This window comes from Hippopotamus amphibius, chromosome 12 (genome assembly GCF_030028045.1).
Source record: "Hippopotamus amphibius kiboko isolate mHipAmp2 chromosome 12, mHipAmp2.hap2, whole genome shotgun sequence".
Classification (NCBI taxonomy): domain Eukaryota; kingdom Metazoa; phylum Chordata; class Mammalia; order Artiodactyla; family Hippopotamidae; genus Hippopotamus; species Hippopotamus amphibius.
Window position 1 is genome coordinate 92772357 of NC_080197.1, and position 20033 is coordinate 92792389.

The window sequence follows — 20033 nt, forward strand, 5'->3', positions numbered from 1 at the left end:
AGTTGGAACTTCTTATTTTTAGTCCAATACAAGAGACCACACAGCCTTTTAAATAAAAAGCAACCTTTTAAGTCAATCAATGAAACCACCATAAGTGGCTGTGCACAGATACCAGGATTGTATCTGTGGTACCCTAGCTAATTTAGAGGATCACATCCACAAATCACTTCCTAGACTTTCTCTTCACATTGTTTCAACCTCTAAATTCTGTTCTTTCCTTGTTATTATCCTGCAGTCTTTGGGATAACAAAACACTGAAGCAATGCAAATGTTTAAAACAGAGAACATGAAAGCAAAGCAGGTCTGGGGTTCTCTCTGAACTAAGACATTAGCCAACTTTCCATCCAAATGGCAAAATTTTGATCAAAATGGCCTTTTCATGTCCTAAAGTTGAAAAATAATCACCAATGAATTCCTTAAACATAGACTTCCTTTTCAGTGATGTGTGTTGATGATAAAGAATTGCCATGATCATATTCTAAACACACCACCAAAAAAACCGTTAATGAATAAAATTCATTCATATCTGAAATTGCTTTTTAATCGACTGACAGTTTTAAGAAGCAAATTAAATACAACAAACAAGTACTCATTTCTGATCACAAAGATCACATGAAGGTGGGATGGGGTAGGAATAAATACCTGAGTCAAAATGTCAAAATCCATAATTACCTTTCAAGTACAAAGATTGGGGGAGGAGGAACAGAGTTAGAAAGTATAAGCATGGCAAAAATTTAATACTTTACAGCAAAAATGGCTTTTACAGGGATCCTACTACACTTCACATTCAATAAATTGGAAGAACTTTTTTTCTGAAGACGAAACAAAACCCTGAAATCTTCCTAGAAGTCCTTCTCTGGATTTCAAACAACATATCACTTATAACTAGGGGGAAAATACATGTATTCAAATACATTTACTCAACATACTTTTACTCAAAGCATTTTGTTGTTCATGAGACTTTTATCTACATAGAAATACTAAAAGAAGCATGTGATGTTTACTCTCAGACACACACACTCGGTGATTGTTCCACAGCGGGGAGAATGAATAAGGGCGGCCGGACTGGACCCACATGGGTCAAACCCACTTGTGGGCCTCCGGCATTTTCAGAAACAGGCATCGACAAAGAGCTTTACTAATCACGATGAAGGCAGAAAACACCCAAACACTAAGTTTTGTGGGGGTTTTTTTTGGGGGGGGGGCTGTTTTTTAAGTAGAACACTCCTGAACTACAACCTGTTAATTTAATTAACAAACCATACTGGGGGTTTTCCTCTGTTCGCATCCTAGGAATCACTAAAGCAAGGGAAGTTCACCGTCCGTCCCGGCGACGTCCCTCATCGCCCCTTCGCAGCCCCGCGCCCTGGAGTTTGAGGGTCCCCCCCACTCCGGCCCGAACCCTCCCCCGAGTCTCCCCCGCCCTTTCGCAGGAGGGCAGGGGCGCGCCCCCCATGCCGGGCACTTCGCCGGCCCCGGGAAGGGAGACCAGGAGGCGCGGGGCAGCGGGGCGGCGGGGCCGCGGCCGGGGCCGCAGTCGCGGGCAGGACGAGGAGGCGGCGCGGCTGCGGGCGGCGGGGCCGGGAGGGCTCCGCCGCGGCGGCACCGAGAGCGGCGGGGGAGGCGCGCCGGGCGCCCGGGCCGCGTACTCACCGAGGGGGCCGCGCGGGCTCGGGGCGACCGCGCTCGGGAGAGCCGGTGGAGCGCAGCCCTGCGCCGCGCCCGCGGCCTCGCCGGGAAGAGCGGCAGGACGGGCCGGCGGCGTCGCTGCCGCCGCCGCTGCTGTCACCGAGCTATAAATACCGGCTCGGCCCACACCCGTCGCCGCCTACGCCGGGCGCCCTCCGCAAAGTCCGCGGGCCGGGCCGCGGGAGCGCGGGGGCGACGGCGCCGCGCCGCTGACCGCGCCGGCTCCAGCGGGGCGCTGGCTTCCGCAGCTGGAGGCATGGCCTCCGCCGCCCGCGCCCCCGCCCGCGCCCGCGCCCGCGCCCGCCCCTCGCGCCCGCGCCGCGGCCAGACACCAGCCCGCCGGCCGTGCGCCGCAGCCGAGCTGCCCGGGCCGGGCCCTCCTCTGCAGAGCGGGCGGGCGCGCGGCGGCCGACTTCGGTCCCCCGAGGGGTCGGGGGTGGCGGCCGGGCTTCGGCCTAGACTGTCAGCGGCAGTCCGTTCCCGGGGGGAATGGGCGACTTCTTCTAAAACCCACCATCCTGCGCGGAACCAATGAGGTTCCCAGGTGGAATGTCCTCCAAGAGCTGCAAAGTTTCTAACGCAGTCAGGTCACAGGGCATCCTTTCTGCTTTAGTCTGTTGGTGCTGTGGAGGGGTGGGAGTGGGGAGAGGCAGGGCCCGCGAGGCTCTGAGACGTCTTCAACTTACTTTCCAGCCTGTCTGGCCACACACACACACACACACACACACACACACACATTTATGAGCACACACATCCATACACAGTTGAAAATGAGATAAATGTTTGCATGCATACACATGTATATACACACATGTATATACATGTATACGCGCATTTACGCACACTTATACAAAAGCACACACAGGCACAATTTTTAACGTTTTTGCAGGCTGAAGCGCTCAGAAACTAACATTCTGTAGTGCTTAAATGATTCACTTGTGGCATGCAGGAGGAAGCCCCCTGACCACATTGGCTGGCTCCTTTCTTCCTGGTGTACCATCTTTTCTATCATATATATGTGTGGCCTTTGTTTCCGCCCACACCCAATGACAACTGCTACCTCAGTTTACAGGTTGCTTATAATGTATTAAAAGCTGCTATCCAGCATACTGACATTTCCTGCTAATGAAAATGATCACTAGTTTGTATAAGTCAAATGGAAAAATGGGATCATTCATATCTACCTACAGTAGCAAACTTACGAGGAGAAGGCTAGCTTCTCTCCTGGACTGGCAGCATGATTCGGGAGTGGACTGGGTAGCAAGAGGGAGAGCTGAGATGGCAGCCGATTTGAGATGGGAGAGAGAGAGCCATTCCCAAATCCTGCAGTGTAGCTAGTGTCCACAAGGGTCATTGGGAGTCCACTGCTGTACTTCTCACTAGCTTGGCACTGTTCTACCTCTAAGATTGCCCATATATATCTACATTGTGGTCACAGTTTGTGATCATGTTATGGAACTCTCAGCGTAACAAAGCTTTCACAAGTTTTCCCACAGAGTTGTTTCCTATGCTAGCCCTTTGTACATTTTACTGTGACATCTCTTACATTTGCTGTACTTTTTTGTCTTTTTCTCCCCCACTAAGCTGTAAACTCTTCAAGGGCAGAGACTAAATCTTACTCACCATTGCATCCTCAGTACCTAACATAATGAGTTATAGTAATGGTTCAATAAACAGCACGTTAATTCCACAGTTTAACCATTAGAGTCTACTGTGTTCTTATTATTATAATCAGAATTATTTTACAAAAAAATTATTAAACTGTGTAATTAATATGGGTTCCATATGTTATATTAATTTTTTGAACTATAGTTGATTTACAATATTTTATTAGTTTCAGGAGTGCAGCATAATTCAATATTCTTGTAGATTATACTCCATTTAAAGTGATTATAAAATAATGGCTATATTTCCCTGTGCTGTACAATGTATCCTTGCAGCTTATTTATTTTACACATAGTAGTTTCTACCCCTTAATTCCCTACCCATGTGCCCCACCCCTCTCCCCTCTCCCCACTGGTAGTCACTAGCTTGTTCTCTATATCTCCCAGTCTGTTTCTGTTTTGTTACATTCATTCATTTGTTTGAATTTTTTAGATTCTACATAGAAATGATAACATACAATATTTGTCTTTGTCTGACATTTCACTAAGCATGATATCCTTCCAGGTGCACCCATGTTGTTGCCAATGGCAGAATTTTATTCTTTTTTTATAGCTGAGTAGTATTCCAGTGTATATATATGCAACATCTTTTTTATCCACTCATTTGTTCATGCACACTTCGGTTGCTTCCATATGTTGGGTATTGTAAATAACGCTGCTATGAATATTGGGGTGCATGTATCTTTTCAAATTAGTGTTTTCCTTTTCTTCAGATATATACTCAGGAGGGGAATTGCTGGATCATATAGCAGTTCTATTTTTAGTTCTTTGAGGAACTTCCATATTGCTTTCCATAGCGGCTGTACCAATTTATACTCCCACCAACAGTGTACTAGGGTTGCCTTTTCTCCACGTCCTCACCATGTGCTGTATATCTTCATTTAAAGCAAGGAGTCTTCAGTCAGTTAAAACTGAAAAATATTAAAGCTTCAAAAATTATGCAGCATAATACTGAGGTCTGTGGGCTATTATCTACCCCACCCCCAAAACAAAACAAAACAAAACAAAACAAAATAAAACAGAAAGCACTTTTCGTACCACTGAAAGACTGTACAACACATTGTATTTCAAAAGATATTGCGGTAAAAATCATTAAGTAGCTTTTTCTCTGTCTACTTGAGAGGTAGAACTCACTCCACTCCCTGCTTGGTTGAATTACACAGGTGTCTACTAGAAGGAATTTCAGTTAATCAGAACTGAAATGTCTGGCCTCAGTTGCACAGTGCTCTCACCCTACCTTCAGATCCCTGTCTTCTTAACATATGGTCTGGCTTCCTTTCATAATAATTTTAAGAATAAGCTTAACCAATGCTTACTATTTACTCTTAGCTGAGAGGTCTCAAGTTTTAAAGAATACCATTCTCCAGGATCGCTTCAAGGCAAAATATTGAAATGAGCAAGATTTTCTTCAATATTGATGCTCCCTTTTTACCAGTGACCAAGAAGCTTGTGCTCTTTGCTTTGATAGCCACCTAGGATCTCCAGTTCAGCCCTATCTAAGAAGCAGACACGGAATATCCTCTATGTCTGATCTTTGTCACAATAACATGTCAAGATGAAAGCTTGATTTATTGAAGGCTTATTGTGCACCGGGCCCATTCCATGTATTAAAATATTTAATCTCTGCAACAGATGTGTGAGATAGCTGCTGTTAATTTCACGTCCATGTTTACCTTTGAGGAAAGAGACACACGAAGACTGGGTAGCTTATGCAGGATGTCAGGACTAGCCAGAGTGGTGGAGTAAGGATCAGAAACCAGGTAATGTGTCTCCCCCACCCACATTTTAACCTCTCATCTTATACTTCCTCCTGGTATACCTCAAAAGGGATATGGGATTTACAGTTAGGAGATCTGGAATAGGGAATGTTGGTGTGAATTCTGGTTCCGCCACAACCCTAGCTGCAACCCTGAGCAAACTGCTACTGTAAATTACAGTAGGAATCCCTAGGTTTTCTTTTCTTCACTATTAAAGTGGTGAGATGTTATATCTGGACATGGACTTAGGGGGTCCAAGATAGGTCTTTCAAGGACAGATCCTATTCAGGATTTAGGCTACTGTTTTCCCTATTCTCCAGTCTCTTTCCATCACAGTCACTACCTGCCACACAGACTTACTGGGAGTTTCAAATGCCCTAATGTGTGTAAGACACCTAGACAATGGCAGGTACATAATAGGTGCTCAATGAAGGCCATTCTTCCTTCCCATCAAACCGTAATGTTCTGTGAAAACTGCCCTCAGGGCCAAAATCTATTGATCCAGTACACAGATGGTGATTGCTAACTCACAGAAATTAACCATTTCTCTAGTGTAGGCCAGCAGTGTTTGAAAACAGTACAGATAGAAGCCCCAGGAAGAAACCAAATGGCAGGGCTGCATATCTTTCACTAATCCCATTCATATTTTAACACAAACAGCTCCTTTTCTCTACTTTATAGGCAGCAAATTGGCCACAGTTTCAGACAATGTCAGGGCAATGACAGAAATAGTTTCAGTATCCAATCATCTGCCTACTTTTCCTCTACATACAAAGTCAAGCCTGCAGACAAGTTTAAAATGTGTCTTGTTCACATATAATTCCTTTGTAAAATCTGACTCGAGTGCAGAAACTAGAAGTAACCACATGACATGATGTTCCTCTGTTCACCTCATCTATCCCAGTAAGTTAATAATACAGTTATACTCTGTGTTTAAAAAAAAAAAAAAAAAAAAGGACCAGCTCAATATACATTTCAAAATTTGGTGAAAACTTTGATCACAACCAAACTATATCCTCTCTAAATGGCCCTTTGAAAGCAAAGGGAAACTATAGGCAGAACCATCAGTAATGTGTCCCAAGTCTATCAGGAAACACTTTCATCAGTGATTTGATGAACTGCAAGCAAAACTATTCTTAACTTCCAACAGGTCAATCAGGATGATGCTACTTGCACACTCCTAATATAAACAGCATAACTTTCTTACTGCCAAAGAGGCAAGAATAGAAATTTGAACCTGATTCATAATTTTCTTCTGGTATTTAAAGGCCAGTGACTCTACTGCCAGGATTTTCCTTAGCAGTCCTAATTGTAAATGTCTAGCCCCATTATACGCCATGTACATGGATATATTTTTGTTAGTTCACATGTCCTGAATTTTGCTTGGGAAAAGATGATCATCACATGTATACCGCTTGGAATATTAGAGCCTGTGCTCTGGGATCCTGGTTCTGCACAGACAGTGGCAATGTGATATTAAGCAAATTACTTAACTTCTCTACATTAGTAGTACCTGCCTCACAGGTTGTTAGAGGGATTAAATAATGTGTGTTACACTTTTAACATTTGGCCTGGTTCATATGAAGTTCTCCATAAGTGTTCTTTTTATTATCATAATTATTATCTCATCCCTGCTCTGCTTATATTCCGCACATCCCACAGAGTTTCTTTTACTAAATGACTGATTAACCTAGCCTGCAGGTTAGCCTATAAAGGGCTGGGCAAAGTGATTTTTCTGTACAGTTTTTAAAACAAGGAGTCAAGCAAACAAAGGGTAGACTAGCAGTCATAGCAAAAGTAGAGTTGTCACCTGCTTGGTGGCCAGCATTGGCCCTGACTCACACCCCGTCCTGAAGAATCTGCATAAATGCACCAGTTCCTGCAAATAGCCATTTCTGCTATGAAGGCAGAGAGGGGCAATTGTTTCCCCGCCCACTCCCTTCAGTCCTTTTTACTGCCTCTTCTTGCTTTCTCCTCTGTCTCACACCCACTCTAGCATATCCAGAGGCCCTAAGAACTGACCAGCGCCTCACTTCCAGGGAGCAGCACTTGACTGAGATTAGGGATAACTGTATCCACAGGAATGTGACTGCTGGTTTTAAATGGTAAATTTGCCTTTGGGCAGTTTTGAGCCGACCTTTGCTTTCTTCCTGCTTGATTTCTCCTAAAACAAATGGTCTTTTTCTCTTCTTCAGATTGTTTCCAACAGACCCACTTAGACAGGTTTCATAGACTTAGCCCAAGGGGGAGAGGCTTGATTTGGAAGCCTTCGAAACTCTTGATTTCATATAAAGTACCAAATACACCACCCAATCAATAAGCGTATCCAAAGTAACTAGTCCATCAAAGCACTGCAAGGTGCTGAGGTTTCAAAGATAAATGTAGCATGTCTGTTTCCTCAGGAAACTCATGATCTAAATGAGCAGACAAGAGATGGATTATGATCGCCATAAATAGTAGTAAAAGGTGACATGTGATCAAGGCCAAATACGTTTTACTGACCATAAGGGCTATAGAAATTTGAAATGGAGAAAAAACTATCCTTAGGAATTGCTGTATTAAACCAGATGGAAGAAGATGCTTGAGAACACATTGAAGGATAAGGAGAATTTAGATAAGCAGAAAAGGGAGAAAGAAGAAATTCCAGGCAAAGGGGAACAGCACGGAAACAATGCTCGTTCCGCATAAGGTTCTCAATCAACACATGCTGAAACAGGGGAGAAAGAGATGGAAGACCAGTAGGAGAGAAAGTGGGAAGAGGGGATGAAGAGAAGAAGCTGGAAGGGTCAGAAATGTTATGGTCTATTCACAGGAGCACGTTGCAGAGGACACTGAATTATGTCATTTGGAGAAGTAGGGAAAGCCAGATTGTTGAAAAGAGACTTTTCAGTTCCAGCTATCTCAGCACTAATGGGCTCAGGGCAGGGCGATGGGATAGGGGAGGGTAAAACAGAAGATAAGAGAAATAATTAGCACCAGGAATTTTAAAAAATAAGAAATTAAAATTATTTACTTCTGTATTTGAAGACAGTGGTCATGTTTTCATGTAGCCATGAAATGAAAAACAGTAGCCTAACTCTACCCATAGACCAGAAGGGCTGTTCTCCTTGACTCCTTTAAGGTTTAGGGGGAACCATCCTCCCCATGCTTCACTTCTCCAATTTATGAAAAAATAAGGAGGGGCTTCCAAAGCCTTTTTTTCAGTGCTGGGGGCCCCTCCTCCATCATAGCTGCTCAGCCCAGAGGCCTGGCAGGCCCACTCCTCTGAGTTTTAGAATGTCATTAAAAAGATGAGTCTCTGCAAACAGTGACAGGTAAAAGTGTCACTATTTAAAGATGACATGATATTTTACATAGAGAACCCCAAAGTCTCCACCCAAAAACTATTAGAGTAAATGAATTCAGAAAGGTTGTAAGATACAAGATTAATATACAGTAATCTGTTGAATTTCTATATACCAATAATGAAATATTAGAAAAAGTTTTAAAAAATCCTGTTTAAAATCATATCAAAAAGAATAAAATATCTAGGAATAAACTTAACCAAGGAGGTGAAAGATCCATACTCTGAAAACTATAAAACGTTGATGAAGGATATTAAAGATGATACAAAGAAATGGAAAGATATCCTATGCTCTTGGACTGGAAGACTTAACATTGCTAAAATGGCCATACCACCCAAAGCAATCTACAGATTTAATGCAACCCCTATCAAAATATCCATGACATTTTTCACAGGACTAGAACAAATAATCTTAAAATTCATATGGAACCACAAAAGACCTTGAATTGCCGAAGCAATCTTGAGAAAAAAAGAACACAGCTGGAGGCATAATCCCACCAGACTTCAGAATATAATACAAAGGTACAGTAATCAGAAGAGTGTGGTACTGGCACAAAAACAGATACATAGATCAAGGGAGGGGAATAGAGAGCCCAGAAATAAACCGACACTCACCTATGTCAATTTCTCTATGACAAAGGAGGTAAGAATATACAATGGACAGTCTCTTCAAGTGGTGCTGGAAAAACTGGACAGCTACATGTAAAATAATGAGATAAGAACATTCTCTCATACCATATACAAAAATGAGCTCAAAATGGTTTAAAGACCTAAATGTAAGAATGAAAACCATAAAACTCCTAGGAGAGAACGTAGACAGAACACTCTCTGTCATAAATTGTAGCAACATTTTTTGAATCAGTCTCCTAGGGCAAGGGAAACAAAAGCAAAAATAAATAAATAAACCTAATTAAACTTAAAAGCTTTTGTACAGCAAAGGAAACCACTGACAAAATGAAAAGACAACCTACAGAATGGGAGAAAATATTTGCAAATGATGTGACTGACAAGGGGTTAATATCTAAAATATATAAACAGCTCACACAATTTTATACCAAAAAAATAAACCACTCAATCAAAAAATGGGCAGAAGACCCAAATAGACACTTTCTAAAGGAGACACACACATGGCTAACAGGCACGTGAAAAGATGTTCGACATCGCTAATTATTAGAGAAATGCAAATCAAAACCACAATGAGACATCACCTCACACCTGTAAGAATGGCTATTATCAAATAGGCTACAAATAACAACTGTTGGAGAGGATGTTGAGAAAAGATAAACCTTGTGCAATGTTGGTGTGGCCACTATGGAAAACAGTATGGAGGTTCCTCAAAAAACTAAAAATAGAACTACAACCATATGATCCAGCAATTCCACTCCTGGGTATATATCTGAAGAAAATGAGAACATTAATTTGAAAAGATACATGTACCCAATGTTCATAGCAGCATTATTTATAGTAGCAAAGACACAGACACAAACTCAGTGTTCATCAACAGACTATTAGATTAAGAAGATGTGGTATACATATACCATGGAATATTAGCTGTAAAGAAAAATGAAATCCTGCCATCTGCAGCAACATAGATGGACCTAGACAATATTATACTTAGTGAAATAAGTCAGACAGAGAAAGACAAATACTGTATGATATCACTTACATGTGGAATCAAAAAAAAAATACAAATGAATGTATATGCAAAACAGAAACAGACTCACAGACATAGGAAACAAACTTGTGGTTACCAAAGGGGAGAGAGGAGGGGGAAGTACAAAGTAGGGGTATGGGATTAACATACAAATTACTATACATAAAATAGATAAGCAACAAGGATATACTTTGTAGCACAGGGAGTTCTAATCATTATCTTGTAATAATCTATAGCGGAGTAGAGTCTGCAAAAATACTGAATCACTATGCCATGCATGTGAAACATATAATATTACAAATCAACTATACTTCAATAAAAAATTAATTAAAAAAAGAATGAGTCTCACAAAGAGCATTATCTTCTCATAGTGAGTTAGGTATTATAATGCTTAACTTCAAAATATTGTAGACTTATCTATGGTGCAATCCACATCCTTCTGTCTACAAGTAAGCAAATATCTCATGTCTTCACTGTACTCATTTCCTAGGTTGCTGTGACAAATCACCACAAATGGTGGCATAAAACAACAGAAACTTATTTTCTCACAGTTCTGGGAACCAGAAGTCTGAAGTCAAGGTGCCATCAGGGACTTCTCCCTCCAGAGACTCTAGGAGAGGGACTTCCCTGGTGGCTCCGTGGTTAAGAATCCACCTGCCAATGCAGGGGACACATTTCGATCCCTGCTCTGGGAAGATCCCACATGCCGCAGAGCAACTAAGCCCGTGTGCCACAACTACTGAGCCTGGGCTCTAGAGCCCGTGAGCCTAGAGCCCATGCTCAGCAACAAGAGAAGCCACTGCAGTGAGAAGCCCGCACACTGCAACGGAGTAGCCCCTGCTCACCACAGCTAGAGAAAGCCCATGCACAGCATCGAGGCCCCAACGCAGCCAATAGATTAATTAATTAATTTTAAAAAAAGACTCTAGGAGAGAACCCTTTCTTGCCTGTTCCAGCTTCTAGTGGTTCCTGGGGTTCTTCAGCTCGTTATGTGTATCCCTCCAATCTCTGCGTCCCTCTTCATGTCATCTTCTCTTCTGTGCCTTTGTGTCCAAATCTCCCTCTCCCTTCTCTTATAAAGACACAGTCATTGGATTTAGGACCCATCCCAAATCTAGCATGATTTCATCTCAAGATCCTTAACTAATTACATCTATAAAGATCTCATTTTCAAATACAATCATGTTCTGAGTTTCCAAGTGAACATGAATGGGGGGGGCACTATTCAACCTGTTACATTTGCATTCACAAGTAAGCAGGTATCCCCTGTCCACATGTCATGACTTTACTTACAGTACTGTGTTATTCCTCCACTACAGGGTGAAAAATACATGGGAGAGGTCACTTACTTAAGGATAAAGTATTTTTTGTAAATATCCCTCTGAATAATGTTATCCAAATCTCTCACATTAGGACTTTAGCATTGTACAGCCACTGGTTTTTATTTTGCTTCCGTTTGCAGAGGTATATTAGGCCTCTGAATGCCAAAGTGTTGCATGTAATTTAAGCCTCTATTCCAAAATGTAAAACCATCATTTTCAGGAAGCTCTGCTGTGTGAGACACTTTCAGTGATGTGGTGGTGAAAAAAACAAACCCCGTGCTCTGATATGTTCGTGAGTGTGTAGATCGTAAAGAAAATGCATAATGATGTAATTTCAGGCAGTGAGACATCCTGTTAAGAAAAGGAGGTAGAGGCGGGAGGGGCAAATTAGGGGTATGGGATCCAGAGATACAAACTACTACGTATAAAGTAGGTGAGCAACAAGAACGTATTGTACAGCACAGAGAATTATAGCCATTAGCGTGTAATAACTTTTAATGGAGTATAATCTGTAAAAATACTGCATCACAATGCTGTACACCTGTAAGTCCGCTACATTTCAATGAAAACAAAAAAAGAAAAAGTAGGTAGAATTAGAGCATGGAAAAAGATATGGAAATTTTAGAAAGGGTGGCCAGGGCAGGTTTCTCTTGAGGGATATTTGTGCAGAATAATTAAGCTAGCTCCTTGCTGCACAACCTTATATTTATTTCCTTCATTGCATTTTTGCTAGAGGTGCTAAATAGTCCACATACCACATTGAACATAATATTCCGGCAACATAATCACAGTTCTTCATGTCAAAGTGATCTTCTGGTCCTTGTATCACCAGCCAAGCATAGATGGATGCATCTGTGGTGTATATATTCAAAATCACTGCACTATTCCAGGCACTATTCTATATGCAGGCAGATACAGAAAATACACAACAAAAATCCCCAGTATCATGTCATTCCCCTTGAATAGGGCTTGCCTTCCAGCATTACACAAAACAGAAAACTGAGGTTTGATCCCCAGCTCTCTTGCTTCTCTCTTACCCTTAGAAAATCACTTTATGGTTCTAAGCCTCAGTTTCCAAGTCTGTAATGTAAGGAAATTGGACTAGACAATCTCTGAATGCCCTTCTGACTCTAGCACTTCATTGTTTTAGAGTGGGCGGCAACCTGGTTTATCGTACCATAGTTAAATATGACTTCAATTCAGGAAGCCATCAATAGCCCTGGAATCATGAGTAGAAAATAATAGCAGCGATCCTAGATCCTAGTTAGGTGGGTGGTATAATTGTGGGGAGAAGATGACATTATCTATTTTGAAGCAGAGGTCCCAGCCAGCAACTGGAAAGATGGGGAGCAGATTTCACGTCAGGGGGTATGGAGCTGCCAAAAACCAGACAGAGAATTCAGCGGCTTTAAGAAAAGATGGAATTAATACATGAGAAACACTTAGAAGAGTGCTTGGCACAGAGTAAACCTCAATAAATAAAGCTGTTATTATTATTGTCTTGTTCTAGAAGAACTGGGTTACACTTAGAAAGCCAAGGTAGGATAACTGAGCAGACACAGCAAAGCTTGCATAGGAAAGCAGCTGCTTGGTGGGCATGCTGGTACCATCACATACCCCTTGCACCCACCACCAAAGGTGCAAATGCAGATTGCTGGCTTGGGCAACTAAGTTGATGATGATGCGTTTCAATGAAATAAATAATATGCCTGTATGCAGACTTTGGAAGAAAATAATACACTCTGATTCAGACAGTAAGTTTGAGATATCCAGGTAAAGATGGTGGAGATTTCCAGCAGGCAGTCACATATACAGATCTATCACGTAGGAAAGAAACTAGGGCTGAAATAACAGATGTGCCAGCTGTCAGTATCCATTATGAGTCAGTGTTTCTAAAGTGTGGTCTCCAGACCATCTGTGTTACAGTAAACTAAGGTGGCTGTTAAGAGCAAATTCCAGAACCCACCTACTGAATCAGAATCTCCTGCAGTGTGTTTAGTAATTTCTATTTTAATAAGCTCCTGAGTTATTCTTATGCACATTTAAGTTGGAGAAACACAGGTAGAGGGAATAGAGGGAATTATTGAAGTTATGGCTCTGTTGATAAAGTTGCATAAGAGAATACAGGAGAAAAGGCAGCCAGGGAAGCCTTATTGATATGGCCCTGCAGCACTTGGAATTCCATCACTTCACGCCACCCATTAAGTGAGTTAGGCTCAACCTCAACTTCACATTAGGGTAATCTGATGCTTGAGATTCATCCCAGACCAATGAGATCCATCTCTCCTAGAGGGAATGAGGCAGGTCTTTTCCCTCCAAAATCCCAAATAGCTGCCCTATACCAAAGCTTGCAAACTGGTGGCGATTTGGTCTTTGGAATTATTTTCTTTGACTTCACAGTACTTTAAACTCTAACTTGGGGACTTCCCTGGAGGTCCAGTGGTTAGGAGTCAGCGATTCCACTGCAGGGAGTATGAATTCACCCTCCATCGGGAACTGAGATCCCGCATGCTACACAGGGAGGCCAAAAAAACAAAACAAAACAAACAAAAACTCTAACTCAGTTACAAATATTTAAAAACCAACAGACTTCACATTTAAAAAAAAAAAGGAATTTCTAGCTTCTCATGAAAACTTGAAGAATTGGCTTTGCTGGGCCTACATCCTTGAATGGCATAACAGCTACCCCAGAAGGGCCTTCTGCAGTTATTTGAGTTACCTGCCTGGACCCCTGACCTCCGAAGGCATTTAAGGCCTATAATGCATTCTATCGAGGCGCTGTATCCTCTCAGCTTCCCCCACCCCCTGCATCCCAGTCTCTCCAGCCTCTTGTCACAGATCTCAAAGTCCCCCTGTGCGTGGCACCTAGATGGGGAAATCACGTGAAACGGGCCCTACCTCCTCTGCTGGTTTCATCCTCTGGCACAATGCCCACTTCTTGGAGCTGTAGTTGCCAATGTCTCAGGTCACATGGAGAGAACTGGGGCAGCTGCCCTGGAAGCAGCGCTCATTCAGGCCAAGGTGAAGTCCGACACCGATACTGATACCGCTGCATTCGACCAGCAAGGCTAGGCTCCCTGCTACCACAAATCAGCTGGACACCTGGGTTCTCCCGGAATGAACCCTGGCAAGCCCCTCGCCTCCGTGACATCACTTTTCCTTGGGAGGGAGCAGTGCTGGTTTGTTTAACCAGAGAGCTTCCTTGGGTCTGTGGAGGACAGGATACGTGAGAGACATGCCCCTCCTTGTAATATTGAACTTCCTCAAGTCTCTTGTTTCCCTTCTACCCACAAATGTTAGCTAATGGATTGGTTGTTATTTTTGAAAATAGCAATGCTAGACATTTGCATGTAAATTTTCGTGTTTTAGTGCTGGGAGAATATATATATTAACGTAAGTAATTTGTCACTTAAAACTGCTAAGCTGGCACAAAGTGTTTTCTATCTACAATAACAGGGAAAAACTTGAAAATTAGCATTTGAACTGATGTGGAAAGAGTTTCAATTAATTTATTACGAGCACACAAAAATTGAAAATAAATCTTACTCATACTAATTTGTTTGAAATAGTTTTCAGCCTTACTCAAAAGAATGGTCTTGACCATCTCATCTCTTACCTTAAGTAAACATGCAGTATAATGAAAACATAGTAGACGTTTTGGAGTTGGATAGACAGGCTTGGGTTCAAATCTTATTTTGCTACATATTCTTTCTAAAACAGACATCCTTGTCTAAAATATTTGGCTAATAATATGTAAGTTGTACACAGTGAGGATTAAACAAAATAGTAAAACATCTGGTGTATCCTGGTATATCTTCTATTGCTTTCTTTTTAAGTTTCATTTCTGCGGATAACAGGTTAGTGAAAGGCCTCACATTTTTACAATAAAATTCCTATATGAATATTTTGCTAAAATTTTAATGGAAAAACTCATCAACCCCTTTGGGTCCATGACTTTTACTCAGTATCTCTTATACAAGTTATGGGTTCAATTTGTATAATAGGTCTAATATTGTTATACTTCCCATTATTGAAAAGAATTCTCTGTAGAGAAAAAGATTTTCAAATTTCAATGGATTGCCACACTCCAAACAATATTTAATTCATTCTTTCAGCAAGAATGTACTGCGTACTGTAGGAACAACTAAGATAGCATCATGCAGCTCATCTTATAGAGAAAAAGACCAGTACACATATCATCATTCTATTGCAACATAGAAACTGAGAAACAAGTGCCCTATGAATCACTAGCTTTGCCTGGAGACAGAGACGGATTCACAGAAGAAGTAGGAACAGGTGACATTACAAGATTACTATCATAAGAATTTTATCATTACAAATAGAGCATGTTTTGATGGCATTTTACTTGTATATTATTGTACACTAATTTGTGTTCTTCTCTATAAATCTATAGGTTGCTTTGTGTATGAATGCCTTGTCCCCAAATAGATTTACTGCATTTAAGAGAGATAAATCCGGGGAACTTACAAAAAAAAGTTCTCTCATTTCCAAAATATCATTATAGCACATAACTTTTTCATAAAATACTTGTAAAATATAATTTTAAAAAGTTAAAGGGCTCTTTGGACCTTTAACAATTTTATAACTACTAAGTTACAGCCATTTTTTAAACTATTCAAGTTAGTTTTGTCATGTAACTGACCTATGTTACAATATTATCATTTCTGAACAAGCAGTAATCATGAATTTCCTTGAATCTGCAAAACCAAAGTTTTTATTCTTTCATATGAGCATCTCTGCAGGATTTAACAGCAAGAAAAGAAACGTCTTGTTTTAATGTGGTGTTGAGTGGTTATCTGGGTTCTCACAATAGCTAAGTGACTGTTTCTGAAGCTGGTCTCTCATGGAAGTCAACTCACATTTGAGCCTTAGTAAAGATATGCTGAGCATGTAGGCCGAATCCTGGGTGCCTATAGAGAAGTCTTGAAATCTTGAATATCAATTCCATACCCACAAGTGCCCAGATCTCCTAAAGTTTATGGAAAGACACGGAGACCCACCATCTTTTACTTCTTCCCGTGAAAGAGACAAACAGGATCATGGAAGGCCCACACCCACCGGGCCACACCCACAGCTAGTTCACCCAAGGGGGTCTTCTATACCCTCAGGGCTGACACTCAAGAAACACACAAAATAGAATAAATTACTACAAAATATTTATCTTCCTTGAGGAGGTCCACAACCCTGCCCTTCCCCACTAAAGAAACACAATGATGTAATAATTCAGCAGTCTTGCAAATAATCACATTTTAAATATAACAAAAAGAGAATTAAAAGGGGAGCCAAGAAAGGTGGGTTTTAGTCAGCTCTGCCACTGCCAATCTGTATCACCTTGGATAATTCATTCATCTTTGTGCCTTCAGGGCCTAATGTGCCCAAGTTTTACACTCCAGGTACTTATGTGCATTTTTACTAATACATATACACAAGATTTCCTCATGTGAACAATAAGGGTATTGGACACACAGATAATTAAGCCTATTTAATCCCTAAGATTCTATAGTTATAAATAATTTATACTGAGCAGTAAGAAATGCAAGTTTTATTCATTTTGTGTCTTAAAACTCCTCATAGATAGATAGACAGGTTTGGTAAAGATTAAAATCACTTATTTGTCTCTGTGTGTTTGAGGCTAATTTGTCTTGTATTTATGAGAGAGCAGTGCTCTTCCTCCCGATGTCTTTTGATTATGAGGACAAAAACATGGGCAAGATGCATGAAATTACACATCTGCAGAGTGAAGAATGCTCGTTGCTTGTTTTTCTAATGCATTGATTCTGCATTGATTCCTTTAATTACATGCTGGTAAGAACCAGAGAGCTGGAATATCTGAAAAATGCGCAATGGATAATCATAGGCTTTTTCTTCTTTTTCTAATTTTATCTTACCATATTTATGCAACCGCCTTTATACGGGAAAAATAAGCTTAGATCTTCTCCATATAGAAAAGGACCACAAAATGATTAGAATGGCAATACAACTCTCTAGAATTCAGCATCAGCCCACAGAGTTTTGTGCTGTAACAATGCATATTTCAATTTAACCATCCAGTCACAACTAGGATAACAGAGTAAAATCAGTGCTGTTGGGTCAGACATCCCCTCTGAAATATCATAAGGGGAAATGCAACACTCTTCCAAGAAACAAGATAGGGAAGTTCATCTTACAGTGGAGTCTGCCACCAATCAAGTCTTAGAATTGAAAATCAGAAAAACTTGCAACAAATAGACTCAGAGACAGGTAGAGGCCCCTATTCTTTTTTCCTTGAGCAAAGTTAAGAAGCAAGAAAACAAGTAAAAGTTTGGCACAGTCTATGTCTACACCACTTCATAGGAAGTGAACGATTAGGTCGACAAACAACTGGTCCAACAAGGCCTCCTTCCCCCACTTATTTAGTGACTTAATCAGTAGCTGTGATCTAGTGCTGCCTCTCCCTCTACAATTCAGAGTCTTTGACTTCATGTTAACCCCGTGTTCTCAATTTATGCAGTCCATCATGGAGAATTATGGAAACCCCACTGGTTTTGCTAGAGTGATGTGATACTGAAACGTATTTCAAGTTGAAAGAATAAATGACAAAGAAAGAAAAGGAAAGTGATGGAAAAAATCAAGAGTGAAGAGGTATTATGAAGATATGTAGTTCTTTAAAATACTATAAACAGACACATCCCTCTAATCTCTCTTTCTCATCCCATTAAAAAATATATCAAAATCTGAACTGTGCCCATGAGGGTGATATTAAAATGTTAAGATGAAGAGAACTGATACAAAATTAAAAAGTAAAGAAGGCTAAGGGGTGGGGGGGGAGTGCAGATTCCTTATCAATTAGAAAACAAGCATTTGTTTAAAAGTTCATTTTATTTTCCAGTAAATGGAATGTTTAAAAAATGTCAGCAGTTACTTTCATGTACTTTCTATTCCTCACAGGAAATTTGATTCACTCAAACACCTAGAATTAATCATATGTGAATGGGTAGAAGTGAGAGTCTATTTGTACAGCCTTACCTGCAAGTTTTAAAGTGCATGTAGGAAAAAAATCAAAGTCCTTTTTAAAAATAACATTCTGAAGGTGTACTTAAGATTCTACAAACTCATCAGAAAGGCATCTTTGAAAAGCGAGATCTTCTTTCCCCATATTTTTGAGCTGCTAAGTAGGTGCAAGCATATACCTGTTCTACCACTAAGTACACATTTTCAAGGAGATAAGTCAAAGGTGGCCATAAAGTTTCTTTGCTTCTGTATTTTTTTAAATAGCATCATCACTTGGAGATAAACCGAGAAGCAGCTCTAAATTTAGATCATGAAACTAACATCTCTGAAGCTCTTATGTTTGCATTAATACAGCTGACATAAGTAAATTTTATGCTAATGAGAAATAAAGAAATATTACAGTGTAAGCTTGAGCTTAGAAAAAACTGTGCTTTTATATATTCTGCATTGATGCTAAGTGGAATCAACCAATGTAATGAGTGTTCCATCCAAAATACTCCAGGACAATTGCGTTCATATACTAACAGAATGTATACTCAAAAGAATGGTGTACTTCCTAGTCAGCTGACTCTAAAATATTTAGTTTCCACTACCTTCAGGAAGAATGGAAGTGTTCCTAGTTGCTGTCTGAATTTATGAAAATCCTAAGCCCATGCCAGTCAGTTAAGGCCATAAATTCAAATTTTGCTCTTGTCAAGTCAGGACTCCAAAAGGAAATAACAAATGTATGCATTCTTCTCAATCGTACAACAAAGGGGAATATCTCCTAAATCACCCTCGATTCTTCTCCCAAGAGGAATTTGTATTCAATAATTCTATTTTTATTCAATAATTACATTATAACAGGAATATATTTCCCTTATCAGCTTGCTATCCTTTCAGGTAAGTCCAGTGCCTTTGACAGAGATTTATAAAAATTACTTTCTGAGAGTAGATTGACAGTCACACTTTCTACACAAATTGCTTTCTTAGCAATTTAAAGTTATACCAATTTTTATTCAATTCCACCATTTATCCTTATTTTTAAGGAGCATATTTGAACCAATATTCATATTCATTTACTTGTTGACTTTTCAAAGGCTGTTTATCTGCTCAGTTGCTCCAGAATCCAGTGTGCGCCTTGAAGACGAGAGGGTTAGGGGAGCCAGGATATATCTGTGCTCTGTCACAGCTCCCAGTCTCCAAATAACTGCAGTTTATTCTAAACTCTTCATGGACTTCAGGTTGTGTGAAATTTTAGTTACACCCTTTTGTAATAAAATTAATATACGAGGGTGAGTCAAAAATTATCCACATTTGGGTTATATCAAAACTTTTGTTGGCTGCACTGTCTTATCAGTGCCTTCTGTTCAAGGCTACTGTCTCCCCAGTCACTGCTGTGCAGGTGTGAACATGTTAAGTCAGTTCATCTGTAACTGTGGTGCGAGCAAAAATGGATGCTCCACTTGTGATTTGTGCGAAGGAAGAGCAGCATGCAGTGATTCGTTTTTTGTGGTCTGAAGGTGTGCACATCCGCACACTTCTGCCCACACTGTCAACACTATGAAAACTTCGTTTTGAGGTGTTAAAGCATCCTCCCTATAGTGCTGATCT

General features: G+C 40.6%; 1 protein-coding gene across 7 annotated transcripts in view; it reads right to left on the reverse strand.

The window, feature by feature from the left end:
* TMEM117 (transmembrane protein 117) overlaps positions 1 to 20033 on the reverse strand; it is a 528774-nt gene that overhangs the window by 492464 nt on the left and 16277 nt on the right. For 4 of the 7 annotated variants that reach the window (XM_057701212.1, XM_057701211.1, XM_057701205.1 and 1 more), the window contains exon 1: positions 1654 to 1945. The exons of 2 other annotated variants lie outside the window; for them this stretch is intronic. The gene's annotated coding sequence lies outside the window, so the exon portion shown is untranslated. Of the gene's footprint in view, positions 1 to 1653; positions 1946 to 2203; positions 2313 to 20033 lie in introns of those variants that run through there. One more of the 7 variants, XM_057701209.1, reaches the window with a different exon arrangement.